This window comes from Lepidochelys kempii, chromosome 2 (assembly GCF_965140265.1).
Source record: "Lepidochelys kempii isolate rLepKem1 chromosome 2, rLepKem1.hap2, whole genome shotgun sequence".
Lineage (NCBI taxonomy): Eukaryota > Metazoa > Chordata > Testudines > Cheloniidae > Lepidochelys > Lepidochelys kempii.
In genome coordinates, this window is record NC_133257.1 from 55298336 (window position 1) to 55317219 (window position 18884).

Sequence of the window (18884 nt, forward strand, 5' to 3'; positions counted from 1 at the left end):
TCTGTGTAGTCAAGACCTCAGATTTGAGTAGGTCTAATAAAAGATACCTACTTTTTCATTCAACACACCTATGAAAAACCACAGATCCATAGCTAGTTCTTTCTAGTTTTTCGTTATCTCCTCTCAGGAAAGTATATGCTTATATTAATGCCTTTGCCTGACCTATTTTGACTGTTTTTCCTGTTGCTTAACATTATTTTGAATTTGTCAGAGTGGCTCCTACTACTTTGTCTAATCCTTCAATCTAGCATCCTCACAATGCATCAACCTCAGAAACGGTTGATCCAATCCTGGTTGCCTCTCACGCATCAGTTGAAAACCTTTCTACAGTATGTCAAATATTTCTGCAATAGTTGTTCAAACTGAAATTTAGATGATGGTCTCTTCTCACGCATCAAGAAATTTTACATTTCTGTGATTTGGAGTTAATGTTTTTTCCCACCATTACAGACAGAAAAAGGGATTTGATTATCTATGGAAGATGATCCACAATTCTTTTTCATTCATCTTGGAACAGCAAATATATATGTTTACCCTGTCATCTGAAAAGATGATTCTCTGAAACCACACTATTGAGCTTGTCATGGCAGTTTTAGAGGGAGTGACCAATTTACTGGCAAAAACAACTCAAAAGCTGCTGGGATAAGATTTTATTTAAACCAGATTCACCCTCCTAGGCATGGCTTAGATTGTCCATCCAAAAGAACTAACCTATGGTACTTTAGCTGTTCACCCATTATGACAAAGCTGTCAGGTATGAATCTTGTTTTTAAATTTTGTTCATTGACATTTTTCATTATATCCCTGCTTTTCCCTCTAATGAATCTTTTGAATTTGTTACAGTACTTCATGAATTCTTACTTGAAAATTTAGATTGTCTTGGATATAAGCACTGGCACATGGGTTAATAATTGGCAATAAAAGGGCAAAAATTAATGGCAGTGAAACAAATTGTTGGGGGAGGCAACCAAAGGAGTGCCAGAGAGATCACCATTAGGACCAATTTTATTTAACATATTCATTAATAATCTGGAAAATGTTCTAAAAACTATGTTAATTAAATTAGCAGGAGTTGTGAGCACAAGTCAGAGCAGAATAAATAATACAAAGCAATCTGGAAAAATTAAGATTGTGGTCAAGAAATAAAAAAATAACCATTATTATTCATCTTGGAAAGAGAATCTGAAACACAGACATGGGGGATATGATATGTGAAGAACAGTAATTCTTTAAGAGACCCTGGAGTGATAGTATAGAGTAAGTCAGATAACAGCTTGCAAGAAAAAAGGAGTTGAAAACAGCCGATGGAGTCACCTGCTGGCTGCAAACACAGATGCTGCAAATCACGACCCATAAAGGCAACAGTCCCTATCTATAAAGCAGTGGCTTGACTGCACCTAGAACAGTGTATTCAGTTCTGGGCATCTCAATACCAGAAAGATGTTGAAAAGCTACTGGGAATTGAGGGCTGGATTCACCACATAACCTGTGCAAAGTGGCCAGTGATGAGTGATGTGAACTTCCTTTCTGGGCTGGAAAACTCTGCCAGGAGAAAGCTGGTGGGGGCCAATCTGCTACTTATCTGTTCCCCATGCCCAACGTAAGGGGAGGGAGGGAGAGTGTTCCAAGGGTGGGGCAGTGGTGGGCTGGGAGGGCAGGGGAGGGGAATGGAATGGAGCTCCAGCAGTCTCGTCCTACATTGGTGCAAGGTTTGAGGAGGCACCTTGGCTTAGAGTTGGGCTAGGAGGCCTCATTTAGGAGGCTATCATCGCACCCCCCTTACACTTGCACACATGCAGCACAGACTCAACAATAAGAGTACACTGGAAGGAAATACATATTTTCATTAGAAATTTTGTTTCCCAAAACAACTGAAAATGAATGCAAATGAAAACTACCTCTCCAAAAATGTACAGTAGATTCTATATCTGCTTATGCCAAAAGGGTACCCTTATCACAAGTCCTAAGAATCTTGATAGGCTGATTGAAAAACATCACAGAAAATCAATGTAATCATTCACTGATTCATCCTCAAGCCCAAAATTGCCTGAAGCTTCTTCAAAATAACCCCCAAAGGAAACTCTCAAGTGCTCAAATAGACCAGTTATTATCTTCCTAACTCACCTCCTCCTCTAACTTTCTGCCAATTACTTGAGGCTACATAATTGGTGATCTAGGATTCCTAGCCACTGTTTGTATCTTAGGACCAGTGTACTGAATGATAAACCCTTAAAAAAAAAAAGCCCTTCATACAACTGAGCTTTCATCAGATTAGGGTATCTTAGCAACCAGTGAAGTATTTTATCTGTCTTTACTAGAATTTGGTGCTCTTTGTAGCACCCTTGAACTGACCCTGATAGCTGGTGTTTCTATCTTTTATCTGACATGACTATTTGAATTATCTGGCAATGGGTTGTGAACCCCTGCCATCTAAGCATAAATGCCTAAATTTACTTAATTCTTACCACCCAAACTGATCTTTCTTTAAGTGCTAGATCAGACTCTTCTAAGCAAAATCAGCTGTATTATTCACACCATTCCAAAAGGAGGACTTAGGCTCAACATTGGTTGATGCTAACTTTATTTTCAGCAAAAAGAAAAGGAGGACTTGTGGAACCTTAGAGACTAACAAATTTATTTGAGCATAAGCTTTCGTGAGCAACAGCTCACTTCATCGGATGCAAGCATGCCTAAGGTGCCACAAGTCCTCCTTTTCTTTTTGCGGATACAGAGTATCACGGCTGCTACTCTGAAACCTGTCTTTATTTTCAGCATGATTTTAGGATAACTAAGCATCCTACATTTCTTCCTCCAAAGATCTTCATCAAAATGTACTGTGTTATCCACCCTTTCCCATTCACTGGCTGGTTTCCTTTCACATAAATGACTCACTGTAGTGGAAACAGGCATTGGTACCCTTTGTGGTGTACACATTCTATGCTGTAGCTATGTATCTAAATAAAAGGCAGCATATTTCCAAGCATTTCCAGTCCTCCAGGCACACTTGCTAAAACAGAAACCTAAGTCCACTTGGTGATCATATTTTGCCACCGTAGGGACTCATTTCCTTTTAGCTTCATTCCTCTTTTCCAAAGCTTCATTGCTATTACCCTCTTGCTCCCTATGTACTAAAAACAAAAAAAATTAATGTATTCATTATGCAAAATCTTGTCTTTTGTGACCTTTGGCAAGAGTGCCCCAAAGGACTGGCCAAGCTTAATGAGCTCACAAATAAACTACCATGTCTGCCAAGGGCACTACTGTCCAGTTGAGCCAATACACATTGCCCTCTCCCAAAGCCCCCACTTCACACCTGAGATACCCCTGAGGTGGGATTGCAGGGTTTGTCTCCACTGGAAAATTGTTAATTCTTTTTGGCAGCTCACAGCCAGACAAACAAGCCTCTTTGTGATTGTTCACAAGGCCAGTACTGCCATTTCTTCAATGAAGTGTCCTTACTTGAAGTTCTTTCTCTCCAGACACAGATTTTTTTAATGCTTCCATTCTTCTTATTTCATTAATCTGTGTCTTATATTTTTAAAAGCTTTGTCAATGAGAGCACCAGCTGGATTGCTGGGGAAAAGGTATTTACTCATCTTATACTTGCCTTAGTCCACTTTTGTCTTGCCCCGAGTTATTGTCTAGTTTTGTGGGAAAATGCCCATTTGCCCATTCACTTATTGTTGCTGTGGCAGATTTACAGCAGCTTCTGTCCACTAAGCAGCCAGCTAAAGAACAGAGGAAAAGGGGTGCAGCCAACGTGTTCATTTCATTTGTAAAAGATATTGGTAAATTAAGTAAAATGAAAAACATTCCACTATTTGGTCCAAATCAGACTTCTTTGTGGTAGAATCTAAATTTTCAGAACCCCAAGTGAGATCATATTGACAGAGTATAGAAATAAGGAAGTTAATACAAATTAGTAAATCTGACCCCTCCACTACAGTATGACACACATTTAAAATTTATTGTGGAACACATTCAGGGGAATGGCTTTAGGGAATTCATTGTTCATCTTTCTCTTTCTTCCTCTGTCTCACACACCAACACTCTCCAGACAGCTTCTCTGAATTCTTCAGAAATACTGCCACTCTGACCCCTGTACCATAGATCCATTGACTTACTTCATTTGACTGTCGGAAGTGACAGCTAAGGTACTAGTACAACATGTTCTCACAACTTCCATGGCAATGTACACATCTTCCTTCCAGCTCACCTCTATATCATGATGCAGAATATCATAACATAGAGTGACTAAATGAAGTCTACTTTTTAATTTTTTGTTATATTCTAAAAAGACTAGAAGAAACAGAGAAGACAAAATATGTGTTTCATGAGCGTAAACTGACAGCAGAATTTGTGCTAAAGTATGGGGTTAGTCTGTGATAACTGTCATTTATGGGAGATTTTCCAAAGGAAAAAAGAGACAGTTAGGCATCCAACTCCCAATTGGAGTCTTTTGTGCCTTTGAAAATTTCCCCCTTAGTGGCAAATTTTAAATCTGTATCTATATTAATTTGGATTTTTTTTTAACTAAAATGCTGATACTGACTTTTCCCAGGAGTTACATATGTAAGAACATAAGAATGGCCATACTGGGTCAGACCAAAGGTCCATCCAGCCCAGTATTCTGTCTGCCGACAGTGGCCAATGCCAGGTGCCCCACAGGGAGCAAACCTAACAAACAATGATCAAGTGATCTCTCTCCTGCCATCCATCTCCACCCTCTGACAAACAGAGGCTAGGGACACCATTCCTTACCCATCCTGGCTAATAACCATTAATGGACTTAACCTCCATGAATTTATCTAGTTCTCTTTTAAACCCTGTTATAGTCCTAGCTTTCACAACCTCCTCAGGCAAGGAGTTCCACGGGTTTACTGTGTGCTGTGTGAAGAACTTCCTTTTATTTGTTTTAAATTTGCTGCCCATTAATTTCATTTGGGTGGCCTCTAGTTCTTCTATTATGGGAACAAGTAAATAACATTTCCTTATTCACTTTCTCCACACCACTCATGATTTTATATACCTCTATCATATCCCCCTTTTCCAATATCTCCTCTTTTCCAAGCTGAAAAGTCCTAGTCTCTTTAATCTCTCCTCATATGGGACCCTTTCCAAAACCCTAATCATTTTAGTTGCCCTTCTCTGAACCTTTTCTAATGCCAGTATATCTTTTTTGAGATGAGGAGACCACATCTGTACGCAGTATTCAAGATGTGGGCATACCATGGATTTATATAAGGGCAATAAGATATTCTCCATCTTATTCTCTATCCCTTTTTTAATGATTCCTAAAAATCCTGTTTGCTTTTTTGACTGCCACTGCACACTGCATGGACATCTTCAGAGAACTATCCATGATGACTCCAAGATCTCTTTCCTGATTAGTTGTAGCTAAATTAGCCCCCATCATATTGTAAGTATAGTTGGGGTTATTTTTTCCAATGTGCATCACTTTACATTTATCCACATTAAATTTCATTTGCCATTTTGTTGCCCGATCACTTAATTTTGTGAGATCTTTTGGAAGTTCTTCACAGTCTGCTTTGGTCTTAACTGTCTTGAACAGTTTAATATCGTCTGCAAACTTTGCCACGTCACTGTTTACCCTTCTCCAGATCATTTATGAATAAGTTGAATAGGATTGGTCCTAGGACTGACTCTTGGGGAACACCACTAGTTACCCCTCTCCATTCTGAAAATTTACCATTTATTCCTACCCTTTGTTCCCTGTCTTTTAACCAGTTCTCAGTCCATGAAAGGATCTTCCCTCTTATCCCATGACAACTTAATTTACGTAAGAGACTTTGGTGAGGGACCTTGTCAAAGGCTTTCTGGAAATCTAAGTACACTATGTCCACTGGATCCCCCTTGTCCACATGTTTGTTGACCCCTTCAAAGAATTCTAATATATTAGTAAGACATGATCTCCCTTTACAGAAACCATGTTGACTTTTGCCCAAAAATTTATGTTCTTCTATGTGTCTGACAATTTTATTCTGTACTATTGTTTCAACTAATTTGCCCGGTACTGACATTAGACTTACCATTCTGTAATTGTCGGGATCACCTCTAGAGCCCTTTTTAAATATTGGCATTACATTGGCTATCTTCCAGTCACTGGGTACAGAAGCTGCTTTAAAGGACAGGTTACAAACCATAGTTAATAGTTCTGCAATTTCACATTTGAGTTCTTTCAGAACTCTTGGGTGAATGCCATCTGGTCCCGGTGACTTGTTACTGTTAAGTAATGAGGAAATTCAGCACCTGATTTCCCAAAGTACTGAGCACCAGTAGGAATCAATGAATAATTGCTCAGAACCTGGAAAAATCCATACCTCAAGTTCAAAATTTCTCTCACCTCAGTCTTTAGATAGCTTTCCTATCCTCATGGCAATCAGGCCAAAACACTGTCTCCACTACTTTAAGAAGGACCTTCTCCCAGTCACATTACTTTTACTGGATTCTGTTTACAAATTTAAGAAATAATAGTTCATCCAATTGGATAAGGCAACACAGATAATACACTTTTTACCACATGTGGGGCTGGATTGTTGTGACTTATTCTGTTAATGTACTCCTCAGGCATTCAGCAGGTACAAAATATGAGTACAGAAGCTCATTGACAAAAAGTGCATCCTTGGCACCTATGTCATAGGATAGTCAAAGGCCTCTGAATGCCTTGACAGAATATAATAAAAGAATAATTCCCTAAAGGGGCAAGGTGTGCAAGAATGATAATTAGGGCTCTCAAGGAATTAAAAAAATTAATAGCGATTAATCATGTGATTAAAAAATTAATTGCGATTAATCGCACTGTTAAACAATAATAGAATACCATTTATTTAAATATTTTTGGATGTTTTCTACATTTTCAAACATTTTGATTTCATTACAATACAGAACAAAATGTACAGTGCTCACTTTATATTTTTTTTATTACAAATATTTGTGCTCTAAAAACAAAAAAAACTAGTATTTTTCAATTCACCTCATACAAGTACTGTAATACAATCTCTTTATCATGAAAAGTGAACTTACACATGTAGAATTATGTACAAAAAAACCTGCGTTCAAAAATAAAACAATGTAAAACTTTAGAGCCTAAGTCCACTCAGTCCTACTTCTTGTTTAGTCAGTCACTCAGCCAAACAAGTTAGTTTACATTTGCAGGAGATAATGCTGCCCGCTTCTTGTTTACAATGTCACCTGAAAGTGAGAACTGTTGTAGCTGGCATCGCAAGATATTTATGTGCCAGATGCATTAAAGATTCATATGTCCCTTCATTCTTCAACCACCATTCCAAAGGACATGCGTCCATGCTAGTGTGGGTTTCTGCTCGATAATGCTTGAAAGCAGTGCAGACCAACACATGTTCACTTTCATCATCTGAGTCAGATACCACCAGCAGAAGGTTGATTTTCTTTTTTGGTGGTTTGGGTTTTGTAGTTTCCACATTGGATCATTGCTCTTTTAAGACTTTTGAAAGCAGTCTCCACACCTCATCCCTCTCAGATTTTGGAAAGCACTTCAGATCCTTAAACCTTGGGTTGAGTGCTGTAGCTATCTTTAGAAATCTCACATTGGTACCTTCTTTGCATTTTGTCAAATCTGCAGTGTGGGTAAAACAGAGCAGGAGAGATACTAGTCTCCCCCAAGGAGTTGAGTCACAAATTTAATTAACACATTTTTTTTAACGAGCGTCATCACCATGGTAGCATGTCCTCTGGAAGCATGATGGTGCATATGAATATTTAGCATATCTGGCATGTGAATACCTTGCAATGTTGGCTACAAAAGTGCCATGCAAATGCCTCTTCTCACTTTCAGGTGACATTTTATTTAAGAAGCTAGCAGCATTATCTCCCATAAATGTAAACAAACTTGTTTATCTTAGCAATTGACTGAACAAGAAGTAGGACTGAGTGGATTTGTAGGCGCTAATGTTTTATATTGTTTTGTTTTTGAGTGCAGATACATATCAAAAAAGTCTACATTTGTAAAAAGATTGCATTATGGTATTGTGTGAGGTGAACTGAAAAATACTATTTCTTTTATCATTTTTACAGTGGAAATATTTGTAATAAAAATAATAATATAAAGCAAACACTTTATACTTTGTATTCTGTGTTGTAATTGAAATGCATATATTTGAAAATGTAGAAAAACATCCAAAATATTTAATAAATTTCAATTGGTATTCTATTGTTTAACAGTGTGATTAATCATGATTAATTTTTTTGAGTTAATCGTGTGAGTTAACTGCGATTAATCAAAACCCTAATGATCGTGAAAATCAGCGTAGAAGAAAAACAAAACAGAAGGCACCATCACCAATAAATACATTAAATAACCCCCACATATTTTAGCTATTCTAATGGCTACAGCCCTGTGAAATTCTTTTCATTTTTTGTAATTTTTAAAAAATTTCTTGTTATTTCATTTTATCCATTCTGAGCCTCTCAGGGGTTTGGGTCCTGGTGTCAGGTCTTGCCCTCAGTGGGGTGATGGTGGGAGGTCGTGGGGGTAGATTGCAGAATGAGCCTGCCCCACATTCACCCCACAGCAATGGGTCCTGTCCTGCAGTGCTGAGCACGGCTCCCTGCTCTAGGTATTGTGATGGAGGGGCAGCTGGGCTCCACATGAGTGGCACCGTGACCCTCTTCATCAGGCCACAACATTTGGAGCAGGGAGGCAGGCCCAGCCTCACAGAACAGGAGACATAGGACCCGCTACAGCAAGAGGAGTTTTTCATTTTATGTTATTTTAATTGTTTTTATTATATTTCGTGTTATTTCGCATTTGCGAAAAACATCAGGCTATGATTATGGTTACTGAATGCTAACAGTAAAACTCTGACACTAACGTGCTGGAAATAGGGAAGCAGTGAGGTTTCTGGTGTGCAAATGAAGATCCTTGAGAAGCTGTATTGCTGCCTCTGGTACAATAGTTGAAATCCATGAGTGCTTTTCAAGGTTGGGCGCAAATATAGCACAAATCCTTCATAAAGGTTCCAAATTACTCATCTTTTCCTACATTTCAGTCCATTGTGGGTTCCCTGAGTATTGTAACTGACCTTTGATAAATTATCATTTCACCTCAGTGATGAGATATATTCCATAAATACTGCCCCATATATTACCAGTTAATTAAGGGGTCTGACAGCCCTTCTTAAAAACAAGGCAGTATGGACACCACAGAATTTGATTGCTAATCTACCTGGTAGACTTTGAACACACTCTTTTGGGAGTGAAATTTCATTTTCATTTAAAAAAGAAAAGGAGTACTTGTGGCACCTTAGAGACGAACCAATTTATTTGAAGTGAGCTGTAGCTCACGAAAGCTTATGCTCAAATAAATTGGTTCGTCTCTAAGGTACCACAAGTCCTCCTTTTCTTTTTGCGAATACAGACTAACACGGCTGTTACTCTGAAACCTGTCATTTTCATTTAGGTATTTTAAACAAATAAGAGTACACACTTGATTTACTCATGTTGGTTCATGATGTATTTTTTTTTCCCCAATGAGAGCACATAACACACCTTGCCTCCCATATTGAAGGTCTGCAGTAAATTATTAAATGTCCATATACTTTTTTAATGAAGGAGGCCGAGAGTTGAAGTTTACAGTATACGGAAAAAGTGCAAATGTAATATTTGAAAATGTGCATGATGAAGAATAAGAATCTCTCAGCCTTCTAAAAAATCCATTGTACAAGCTAGTATTATGAAGCGTGCACAGTTTATCCTTAAACACAAAAGATCAAGCCAAGTATTTGTTTTGATCAAGAAGTCTTTTGCCACATGGTTTGCCTAGCTGTAGAGATCATTAAAAATGTCTTTAAAATTCAGAGATAAAGAGTTTGCAGGTTGTTATGGGATGAACAAATCAAAAGATGTAATTGTGCCATACTAATGGTAGCCTAAATGTCCCCAGGTATATTGAAATGACCAAACCCTGCTGCATTAATTAACCTGTAAAATTACATATGCAGTACTGCATTAGCAGACTATAGTGTTGCTAACTACTTTATCTGATAAATATCAGATCAATTTCTATTTGCATTTACAGTTTAACACATTAACAATGAAAGGAAACAAGATGAAAAGATTATTAGAACTAGCTTGGCCATTTTGTCTTGTTTTGATTATCTAGTTTCTATCATTAAAGTTGGTCCCAATTTATCCTGTTCTCATTTTACACAAAAAAAAATCATAAAAGGCACTAGAGATGAAATGATCAGTATTATTTTCAAGGCATTTTAAACAAGAATGCACAGAGTCCTTGGGCCAGAGTTCCAGTGGTTCAAGGCAATCTTTAATCCAGCTTTGTTTTTTTTCCTCCTGTGTTCTCAGTTTGTATGTCTTGATGCTCACCCACTAAGAAGTCTCTAAATTACATCACAAAAGGCAGTTGTCAGTTAGCTAGAACATCACCACCACACATTATTACTGAAATGGCAAAATCCAAAATTCCATGAAGATAAAATCTCCACTTGAGGATTCAGATAATTGATTCACCCAAACAAAATGCTGTGATGTATAATACCACTGTAAAAGCAATGACACTGATTTGGCAGGAAGCAAATTATCAAATTTCACTTTTAATCTTTGAAATTCTGGGCCTGCAACTGATGAAGCAATTTTTAAAAGAGTTAAGTGGCTTGATTTTCATAGGGTCTGAGCACTTACCACTCCCTTTGGCTTCAATGAAACTGCAGGTGCTCTGCACCTGTGGAAATCAGGCTATATATATAGTGTAAATTACTAGTGCTTAACAGCTAGAATTCTCCAACATGGATTTTTGACCCCTATAGGCTACAGAATAAGATATAGGAGGCTACACAAGTCTTAAAGATTTGAGCCTGCACCAGGACTTTTTCCATTGACTTGAATGCCAGTATAATCGAGCCCAAAATGCAAGGTGACTGTAGCCTACAGGTTCTTTAAATACAGCAGCAAAACAAGCAGATATAATGGAAGGAAATACTTATTTTAAAATGAATATTGAGAACCTGCTGTTTTAAAAGATATCATCTAGTCAAACTCTCAGGCCTATTGGAACAAGCAGAAGATACTTTATAACTGGGTAGCCAAAATTCTATAAAGCTTGGAAGTAGTTCTGCCTTTAAAAACAAGTCTCAGAAAACTTTCATTGCAGCTGGTTTCTAAGGTGCACAAGAACAAATTTTATTTAGGTAGTCAAATTGTACAGATTCCTTGATTTTTTTTTACCTTGCTTTTTCATTAAGCCCTATAAACTGGACTCCAGACAATAAATATAACTATTGACGTTACAAGGTCACATATGTGACCTTTCACATGTTTCTTCTGCTCTGTATCTATATACACTGTATACTTTACTTCTAGAAGAGATTCTTTATTTAAGAGAGCTTAAACTGTTCAAATGTGTAATGTACTGGGGATTTTGGAATATCTAGAGGGCTTAGTGGATAAAGAACTGACCTTTCATCTCTGAACTCAGTTCCAGTCCAACCTAAGATAAGTGAAAAAGAGTTTTGTATTAGCTGCCCATATGATAAAACTAACTCCAACACAATTTGGCATCACTGGCAGTTTTTTCCCCTTATGAGAAGAGCAGTGAATATGGAAAATGAATTGCTTCTGTCTCTAAAGAGGGTGGTCCTTCAATTTAAGCTTTGAGGTTATGAATGGGAAGTGCTGGAAAGCTCAAACTACTGCTGGTTGCCAGCTCCACACCAAAAGTATGGATAAACAGCTGGGCACAGTTTAAAGCACTGACAAGGTAGCATTTACAAACACAAATATGTAACCACTTATGTAAGTTTCCTCCACCCAAAACTAAAACTTTACAGTGTATTCCAGGTAAGGTACAAATAGCTCTAATGTCTAAAATTATTCCTTTGGCTGGTATGCTTCCACATACATCAGATGATGACATGTTGAAGTTTTTCCCTGGGAAGAAAAGTCCTCTGCCAGAACATAGGTTGCCATGAATTGGAGCCTTGTGTAGAGAGAAATAGGGGAGCTGTAGCACTCTGGAAAGGTAGAGGACTAAATGGAACTCACTTCAGAGCCCGTTAATGTCACTCCTAAATTGGTCAGACAGGTCACTTGATCCAGAGAGCTGGAGGTACTTCATTCTCATGAGCGGAGCATACTACTCTCCTCAGTGTCTCCCAGCCACTTCCAGTCTGTAAATGAAGCACCAGATCCAGGAATCAAAAACAGGTCACCACGATGCTAGAGAGGCCAAACCACAATGCTGGTTGAACCTTTTCTGTTGGATACACTGCTATTCCATTGGGAATATTTTCAAAACAGTTTTTTTTTTATTTGATCAGGATTAGGTACTGTATCTCCATGACAAAGTTAAAAAAACAAACAACCCTGAAATGTGAATTCAGTCATTTTGTTACTGAAACTCAGAACCTGCAATCAGTTACCATGTAATTAAATGGATTTCTTCTGTCTAGTGAATGTATTAATTATCTGCCCTATAACATAATGCTCCTTCTTCTCTTGAACACAGACATGGTCCTTGGAACACAGTTTGTTTCATATGATACTTTTCATGACTCTTTAGTAATTTAAAACCATTTTCAAATAGCAACCAAAAACTGCTGTACAAGTATTTATGGAGGCAAGATACCTTTATAGACAAGAAAACCCACCTCAGTGGCATTCATTGATGAAATTTATGTTTAAGATTTATCTGTACGTCACACAGATGGAATTTTTCAGAGATGTGGTAAACTGCAATTTGAAACCATGTCCACCTTTCCAGTGTCTCACAGCTCTGATCTCATGTTAAAGAGAAAAAAATGCTTTAAAGATAATGACACCTTTGGAATGTTAATAGTACAAAACTTTCAAAAGGTAAAATTATTTCTTAGCTGAACTAGCAAAGAAGCAGATTGGCTTAGTCCATTTTACACCTTTGTGCTAGAGAATCACTGGGTTTAAATTACAGCAGCTTCAGTCTTTGCTTTTCAATCCCTTAATCCTTAAGGAGCAGAGGTTTCAGTTCAAGACAACTTCACACAGAACATAAGAAAAGACTCTATGAGCCTACCTCAAGTATGATGATCATTTTTTCAGCTGTAATCTTTCACTTGCATCCCAAAGCAAAAAAAGATTGAGGAAAACCAGTGTCAAATAATTAATGCATTTTCAATGAAGGGCTCTTTTCCACTATGGTTTAATACACATGCCTGAAAAGCAGTAAATGCTTTCATGTGATCCACTTGCAGACATTTGCACCTATGGTTTTCATCACTATTTTACTGGTATTCCCTCACATTAGTGAGCCTTTGTGAGATGCTTGAGCTCAAATGGAAAAGGAAGCTAGCCTGGGAGGTTTTACATCTGGTAGCCAACACTATTACTTAAACAAGCTACGTCAGTTTTCAAAAAAGCTACATAGGTCGAATCAGGGCAATTATGTTCTGATCTAAGACACATACATTTGTCAATTATTTCCAGGTGTTCTTTAAGCAACATATTTTCCTTATCTGTAATTAATATTTTGCTAATAGGGCTAAAGCAAAATGTCAGAGGCCTTTCAACTTGTCTTGATTTCATTAACACCAAGTTCTAACAGTAACTATTCTACAATGCTTACGTTTTTCAAGCATTATGTTAGTTTGTGTCACAACTGTTATTTAAATTATAATTTCCAGGTGCAGTGCGGGTTTTTTTTTTTTTCAATCAAAGGGAATGAAAATGTAATGCCTTATTTAAGTTCACTCCCTTAGGACTTAAATAGTATATAGTGGAAGGGGTCATAATTTATTTTCAGAAGAATTCTGGAAACAGTTATGAAAACCTTTAGTTCAATTGGTACCCAGCATTTTGAACCTGCTGATATTTATTAACTTATGTGAGTTTATAGTTGCACACTTTGAAAAATGTTTAACTAAACAGTGCATAAATAAGTATCGTTTACCAACTATGAAACATTCAGATTACCTCTGAAACTCTGAAAGCCAATGTGGCTGGCACAAACAAAATACATCAGGGAATCATAAAAAAATCAAGGAATTAATAATACCACAGACCTTTATGGACAAGAAAAAGTACATTTTTGATGACTGCTTCCTCTGAATTATAACATTAGAGTCATAATTTTCAATGAACGTTTTCTTTTTTTCCTCTCATATGAAGCTTGTGCTAAGAAGTGCTGACAATTTAAAATTATAAAACTCAGCTCACACTCCATTCCTTTTCAGCTTGCTAAAATAATGTATGACACTTTTTGGAGTATGCAAAATGTATGCAGCAACACAGAGTTAAATTTTTTATTCTTGATCTTCTTCAAACATTGTTTGACCTTAATCAATGTCTTCCAACAAGCTTAATGTGACATAACCCTGAAACAAAAACACACAGCTCTTAGGTCCGGCTCTGGAATGAAAAAGCTGTGATTATTAGCCCTCTGTGTGATCTTTTCAGATTGCATTGATGAGATGAAGTTTAATCTCGTTTCTCTCCTCTCCAGTACCACAAACCACAGGCAGTTTAAGGCAGCCTGGAAATCTCTTACATCTGGAAGAGCAATAATTCATGGGATTTCACTTGACAGCCATGACAGGCAGCAGGGCAGCCAGAAACAACTGTCTCTTATGTTGTGCTATTTGCAAAAAGTCAGAAGAGGAGGAGCAGGCAGAGGACCACATCCTTCTTTAGCATATGTTAGAGGAGGAAACCCTTTTATTTTCTGCCAGATGCTCCATGAAGAGGTCCTAAATATTACATAGACAGTAGCTATCACTTCCAAACAAAATTCCTTGGTGTCTGCTAAACTGCAAAGCATCTGAAGGCCTATTGTCTGGCAAAGGGTCATGGTTAAATTTGCACAGATTTTTTTTTATAGCTATTTCAGATTCTACATTTTGATTTATAGACGTTTGCACACCCTGCTGTGCATGAATATGATACCATCTTCAGAGCAGGATTATTTCATGAAATGTATATGGGATTTAGCGACAGTAACTTTTACGGGGCAGCTTAGAATGGCCAGCAAAGTACTAGAATTTACTGCAGCACAGCTTGTGCTGTCAGACTCATGGCTGGTGTTTATGATTTCTGCAGAAGCAGAAATAAACAACTTCTCCTTAATGGCTCTCTTTATGTGTAGGCAGCAGCAGCTCTATCTGGTCTCACAACAGTAGCTGGTGCAGTGGTCTGTCCCATTTCATGTGGAACCAATGTCTGAAAATTTGCATTTCTGCTTTTCTGAGTTTTCTGTGCAAGTAGCCAGGAATGAATAAATCAACTGCAAATGTTTGAATAAGTAGCATTCCATTCTACTGCTTTTTTGTGCTATAAATACATTTTGGCTAAAATGGCCAGTTTTTGGAGTGAGATCAAAATGATCAGATTCTTTCTTGCTTTTTTCTCACAGTCTATAGCCATTTTGTAAATACTTCTCTATCAATTGAGACTACTTATATTACTGTTTTAAGGAAAGAGGCTGGTTTTGTGAGTGGCTGCGGTCATGTAGCTTAATCAACATTTTAATATACATTTAAATATGTATTTAAGTAAACACTGAAAATTGGATAGGCTACACTACCCAGTGTACAGATGAATTAAATGTAATTTTTCAACATTTATGCACATAAAGAATAGAATAACCAGAATGTAATTGTATAAGTAAAGCTTTTTTGATGTAACTGAAAGTTCAAAAGAATGTCGACATGCACTGTATATATAAGAAGGCAGAAAATACTTTTTTTAAAAGAAATGAGACAACTGCTCTATGCCAAAGAAAAACAATTCCTTTGCCAAACTACACATTGTTAACTTAAAATGTGTTCCATGTGGAAATAGGAAGACTGATCTGATGGAAAGGCTAGTGATCTAAAGTCAGCTGGCTCTCTGCCTGTCAACTACACATTTTGGCTTCCAGTTTTACAGCTAGAATTGGAAATATTTATTTTCTTTTTTTTTAAAGAATGGTCCTTTTTCTTTTCCTAGTGATGCAATGAATTTGCCAGTAAACATGCATATATAAACTTCCAGACTGTAAGCAAGGACAACACAGTATGAATCACATGTACAAATGAGATTATGCATTTTAGGGATTTTATTTGATTTATTTGCACTCATTTGCTGAAGTCAATTTCCCACCGTTTTTGTATACTCATCAACATTTTCTGGAAATAAATTAAATTACCTTATCTTTTCAGTATATATATATATATATATATATATATATATATATATATATATATAAAAGCACAAGTTAACCATACATTTTTGGGAAGCGCAATATCTTTATAGGATTCAATATTTTACCTTTCAGCACTGCTTAGCATGATCTATGTAGAACATCCTTGAAAACAAGCTTAGTTTTCAACCCCATCCCCAAATAGGAGTCTTCGAGTGTCCCTCTATGTAGCCTACAGCATGTTAAAAACACAAATTCACAAAGATATGAATGAAACAGCTAAATTATACCTGTGTAAGACCTTAAAAAGAGCATATTGTTCCATGATACTTTCTAAAAGATTCTCCAAACTTCATTTGTTATTCACATTAAACTTACATCCGTCATCCAATTTTGCTACATATTTTCCAGCACATGATGCATGGTAATTAAGAATACAGAAGGTTCTATTCATTGTAGAGTATTTTCACATTCTTTAGATATACTGAGCACTATGATGTTGAATTTTGATTACTGTACTAGATTTCTGTGCACTCAGAGCACATTTGCTTTTATTTTTGGTTTAGAAATATTCTTAGAACATTTAGCAAGTCTGCAGCTACTTAAACAGCAGAATTTCAGCTGTGATTCAGCCAGAGCTGTTTCCTACAAATATGATTGTGTAAGACTCCCCCCCCCTCACTAGAATACCCACATTTTATTTATGATTTTGGATTTTATTTCACAGCATTCCAGTTTAGTTTAGCATGATGTATTTAATAACCATGTCTACTGTCTTAATTACCCTATAAAGCAGGGTTCCATTGGCATTTGACCCTCCACAGCATTCCAGAGAAACTGCAGGACCATGATAATTACCAACTGCCTGTGAGAAAATTAAACAAAAAAGGCCTAACTTTTAAACCACCATTTTAAACGACCTATTACATCTCAGGAATAAATCATTGATGAAATAGCCTGCTTAACAGGAAAATAGCTATTCCATAGCAAAGAATTTCCCCTTGCATGATCATGAAGAGAATATTAAGTATTCTTCAGCTCAAAAGGTTAGGTTTTATGTCTGTCCAATGCCTTTTAATGACACATTTTTGTGTAATTTTACTCTAATCAAAGCCTTTTCCTATATAGGTTGTAGACTATGGCTATTTTGTGAGTCTTAAACTTTTACTATTCATAGAATATAAAATCTATTTAAACATGTGCAGAAAAAATGGTGTTTATAAATGTAGTATCTTTCATCATTAAAAGATGTCCATTAGCATAGCTTGATTTACTTTGATTAGCTTAGCCTTTTGCTATATATTTTTGAAAAATATAAAAACTGCTAATCAGTTTAAATTCAGACTAGTTTAGTACACCACATTAATTGTTGTCCAAATCTCTAACCCGTTTTGAAAATCTAAATCATAGCTTGATTAATTTGATCACTGTGTCATTATTCTGTAACTAATGACAATTTCTATAAGTATTTATTTAATAAGAGTTCTATTTCATCTGTCTTTTGCTAAACATCAGCTTGTGTTTTTTCTAAATAATTCTGCCTTGTTGAAAACTGACACTTCTAGACCAGATCACCACTCCACATCACCAGGGTAAAGTTAGGACCATATCTAAAATAAAATTTACCTAGAAGTTAATTCGGGGTATTATTTCCTTTCACTTTACATGGACAATACAAGGGTGGAAAGCTAGGGAATATCTGTTTCTTTTTAATACATACCAGAACATTTTCTAAACTTTCTTAAAACATTTGACTTGAAAAGGCTCTCTGTTTTCAACAGAAGCAACTAGAAGTTTAGTGAACAAAGAATTTGAGAGAGAGCCAAGCCACAAACTAAGTTTAAATAGTAATAGACAGGGAGCTTGAGAAATAATTCTATCTTCAATCAAAAACTGCGCAACCCTTCACTCCACCCCTTATGGCCCAGAATGAGACTTGTGACACATATCAATATGGTTAAAGGCCTCTGACCACATTAAACTTTTATTTAAATTCCAGTTAAACCAGTAAAGCAAACCAAAGGTTAAATAGATACCAGGCAAGCGATTCTTTGTGGTGTACTTCCAAATCATGGGCCTTGAAACCCCCTGCACATCTGTACCCATCCCGAACTTGACACTCCTCTGATATTGTACACCCATTCTGTCTACTGAAGCACAACCTGCCTAATCATTTAACACAGAGTTGGAGTCAATGATGTGCCCTGGGAATGGTTGGAATGCTGTGGAGGGTCAAATGCTCATGGAGCCCTGCTTTATAGAGTAATTAAGGCAGTAGACATGGTTATTGAATACATCATGCTAAACTAAACTGGAATGCTGTGAAACAGAATCCAAAACCATTAATACAATATGGATATTCTACTCCCAACAAGGGAATGAACACCGAGGCAAAAGCAATAAGCTCAAGCACTCAGTTAAAACTGAGAGTTACAGTGTACAAAGGATGGGTAGCCCTCCTTAATGAGGCAGTGTGGCCTCCCTCTGACCCAGACGGGGAGGAACCAACCCCTGGGCCTGGGTGGGTGGAGTCAGGCCACGTTTGCCCCTCCCACCGGAAGTTGAGAGGTGGGACAGGAAGTACAAAAAGCAGAGCCAGGGAAGGAGACAGATGTGTCTTGCTTGCTGCAGGCCGCCAACCCTGCTGCTGAGCCTGGCAGCTCACTGGATTCGGAGAGGACCGGGGCCAGGGAGGAACTGGTGGGACTGCTGGTGGCTGACTATC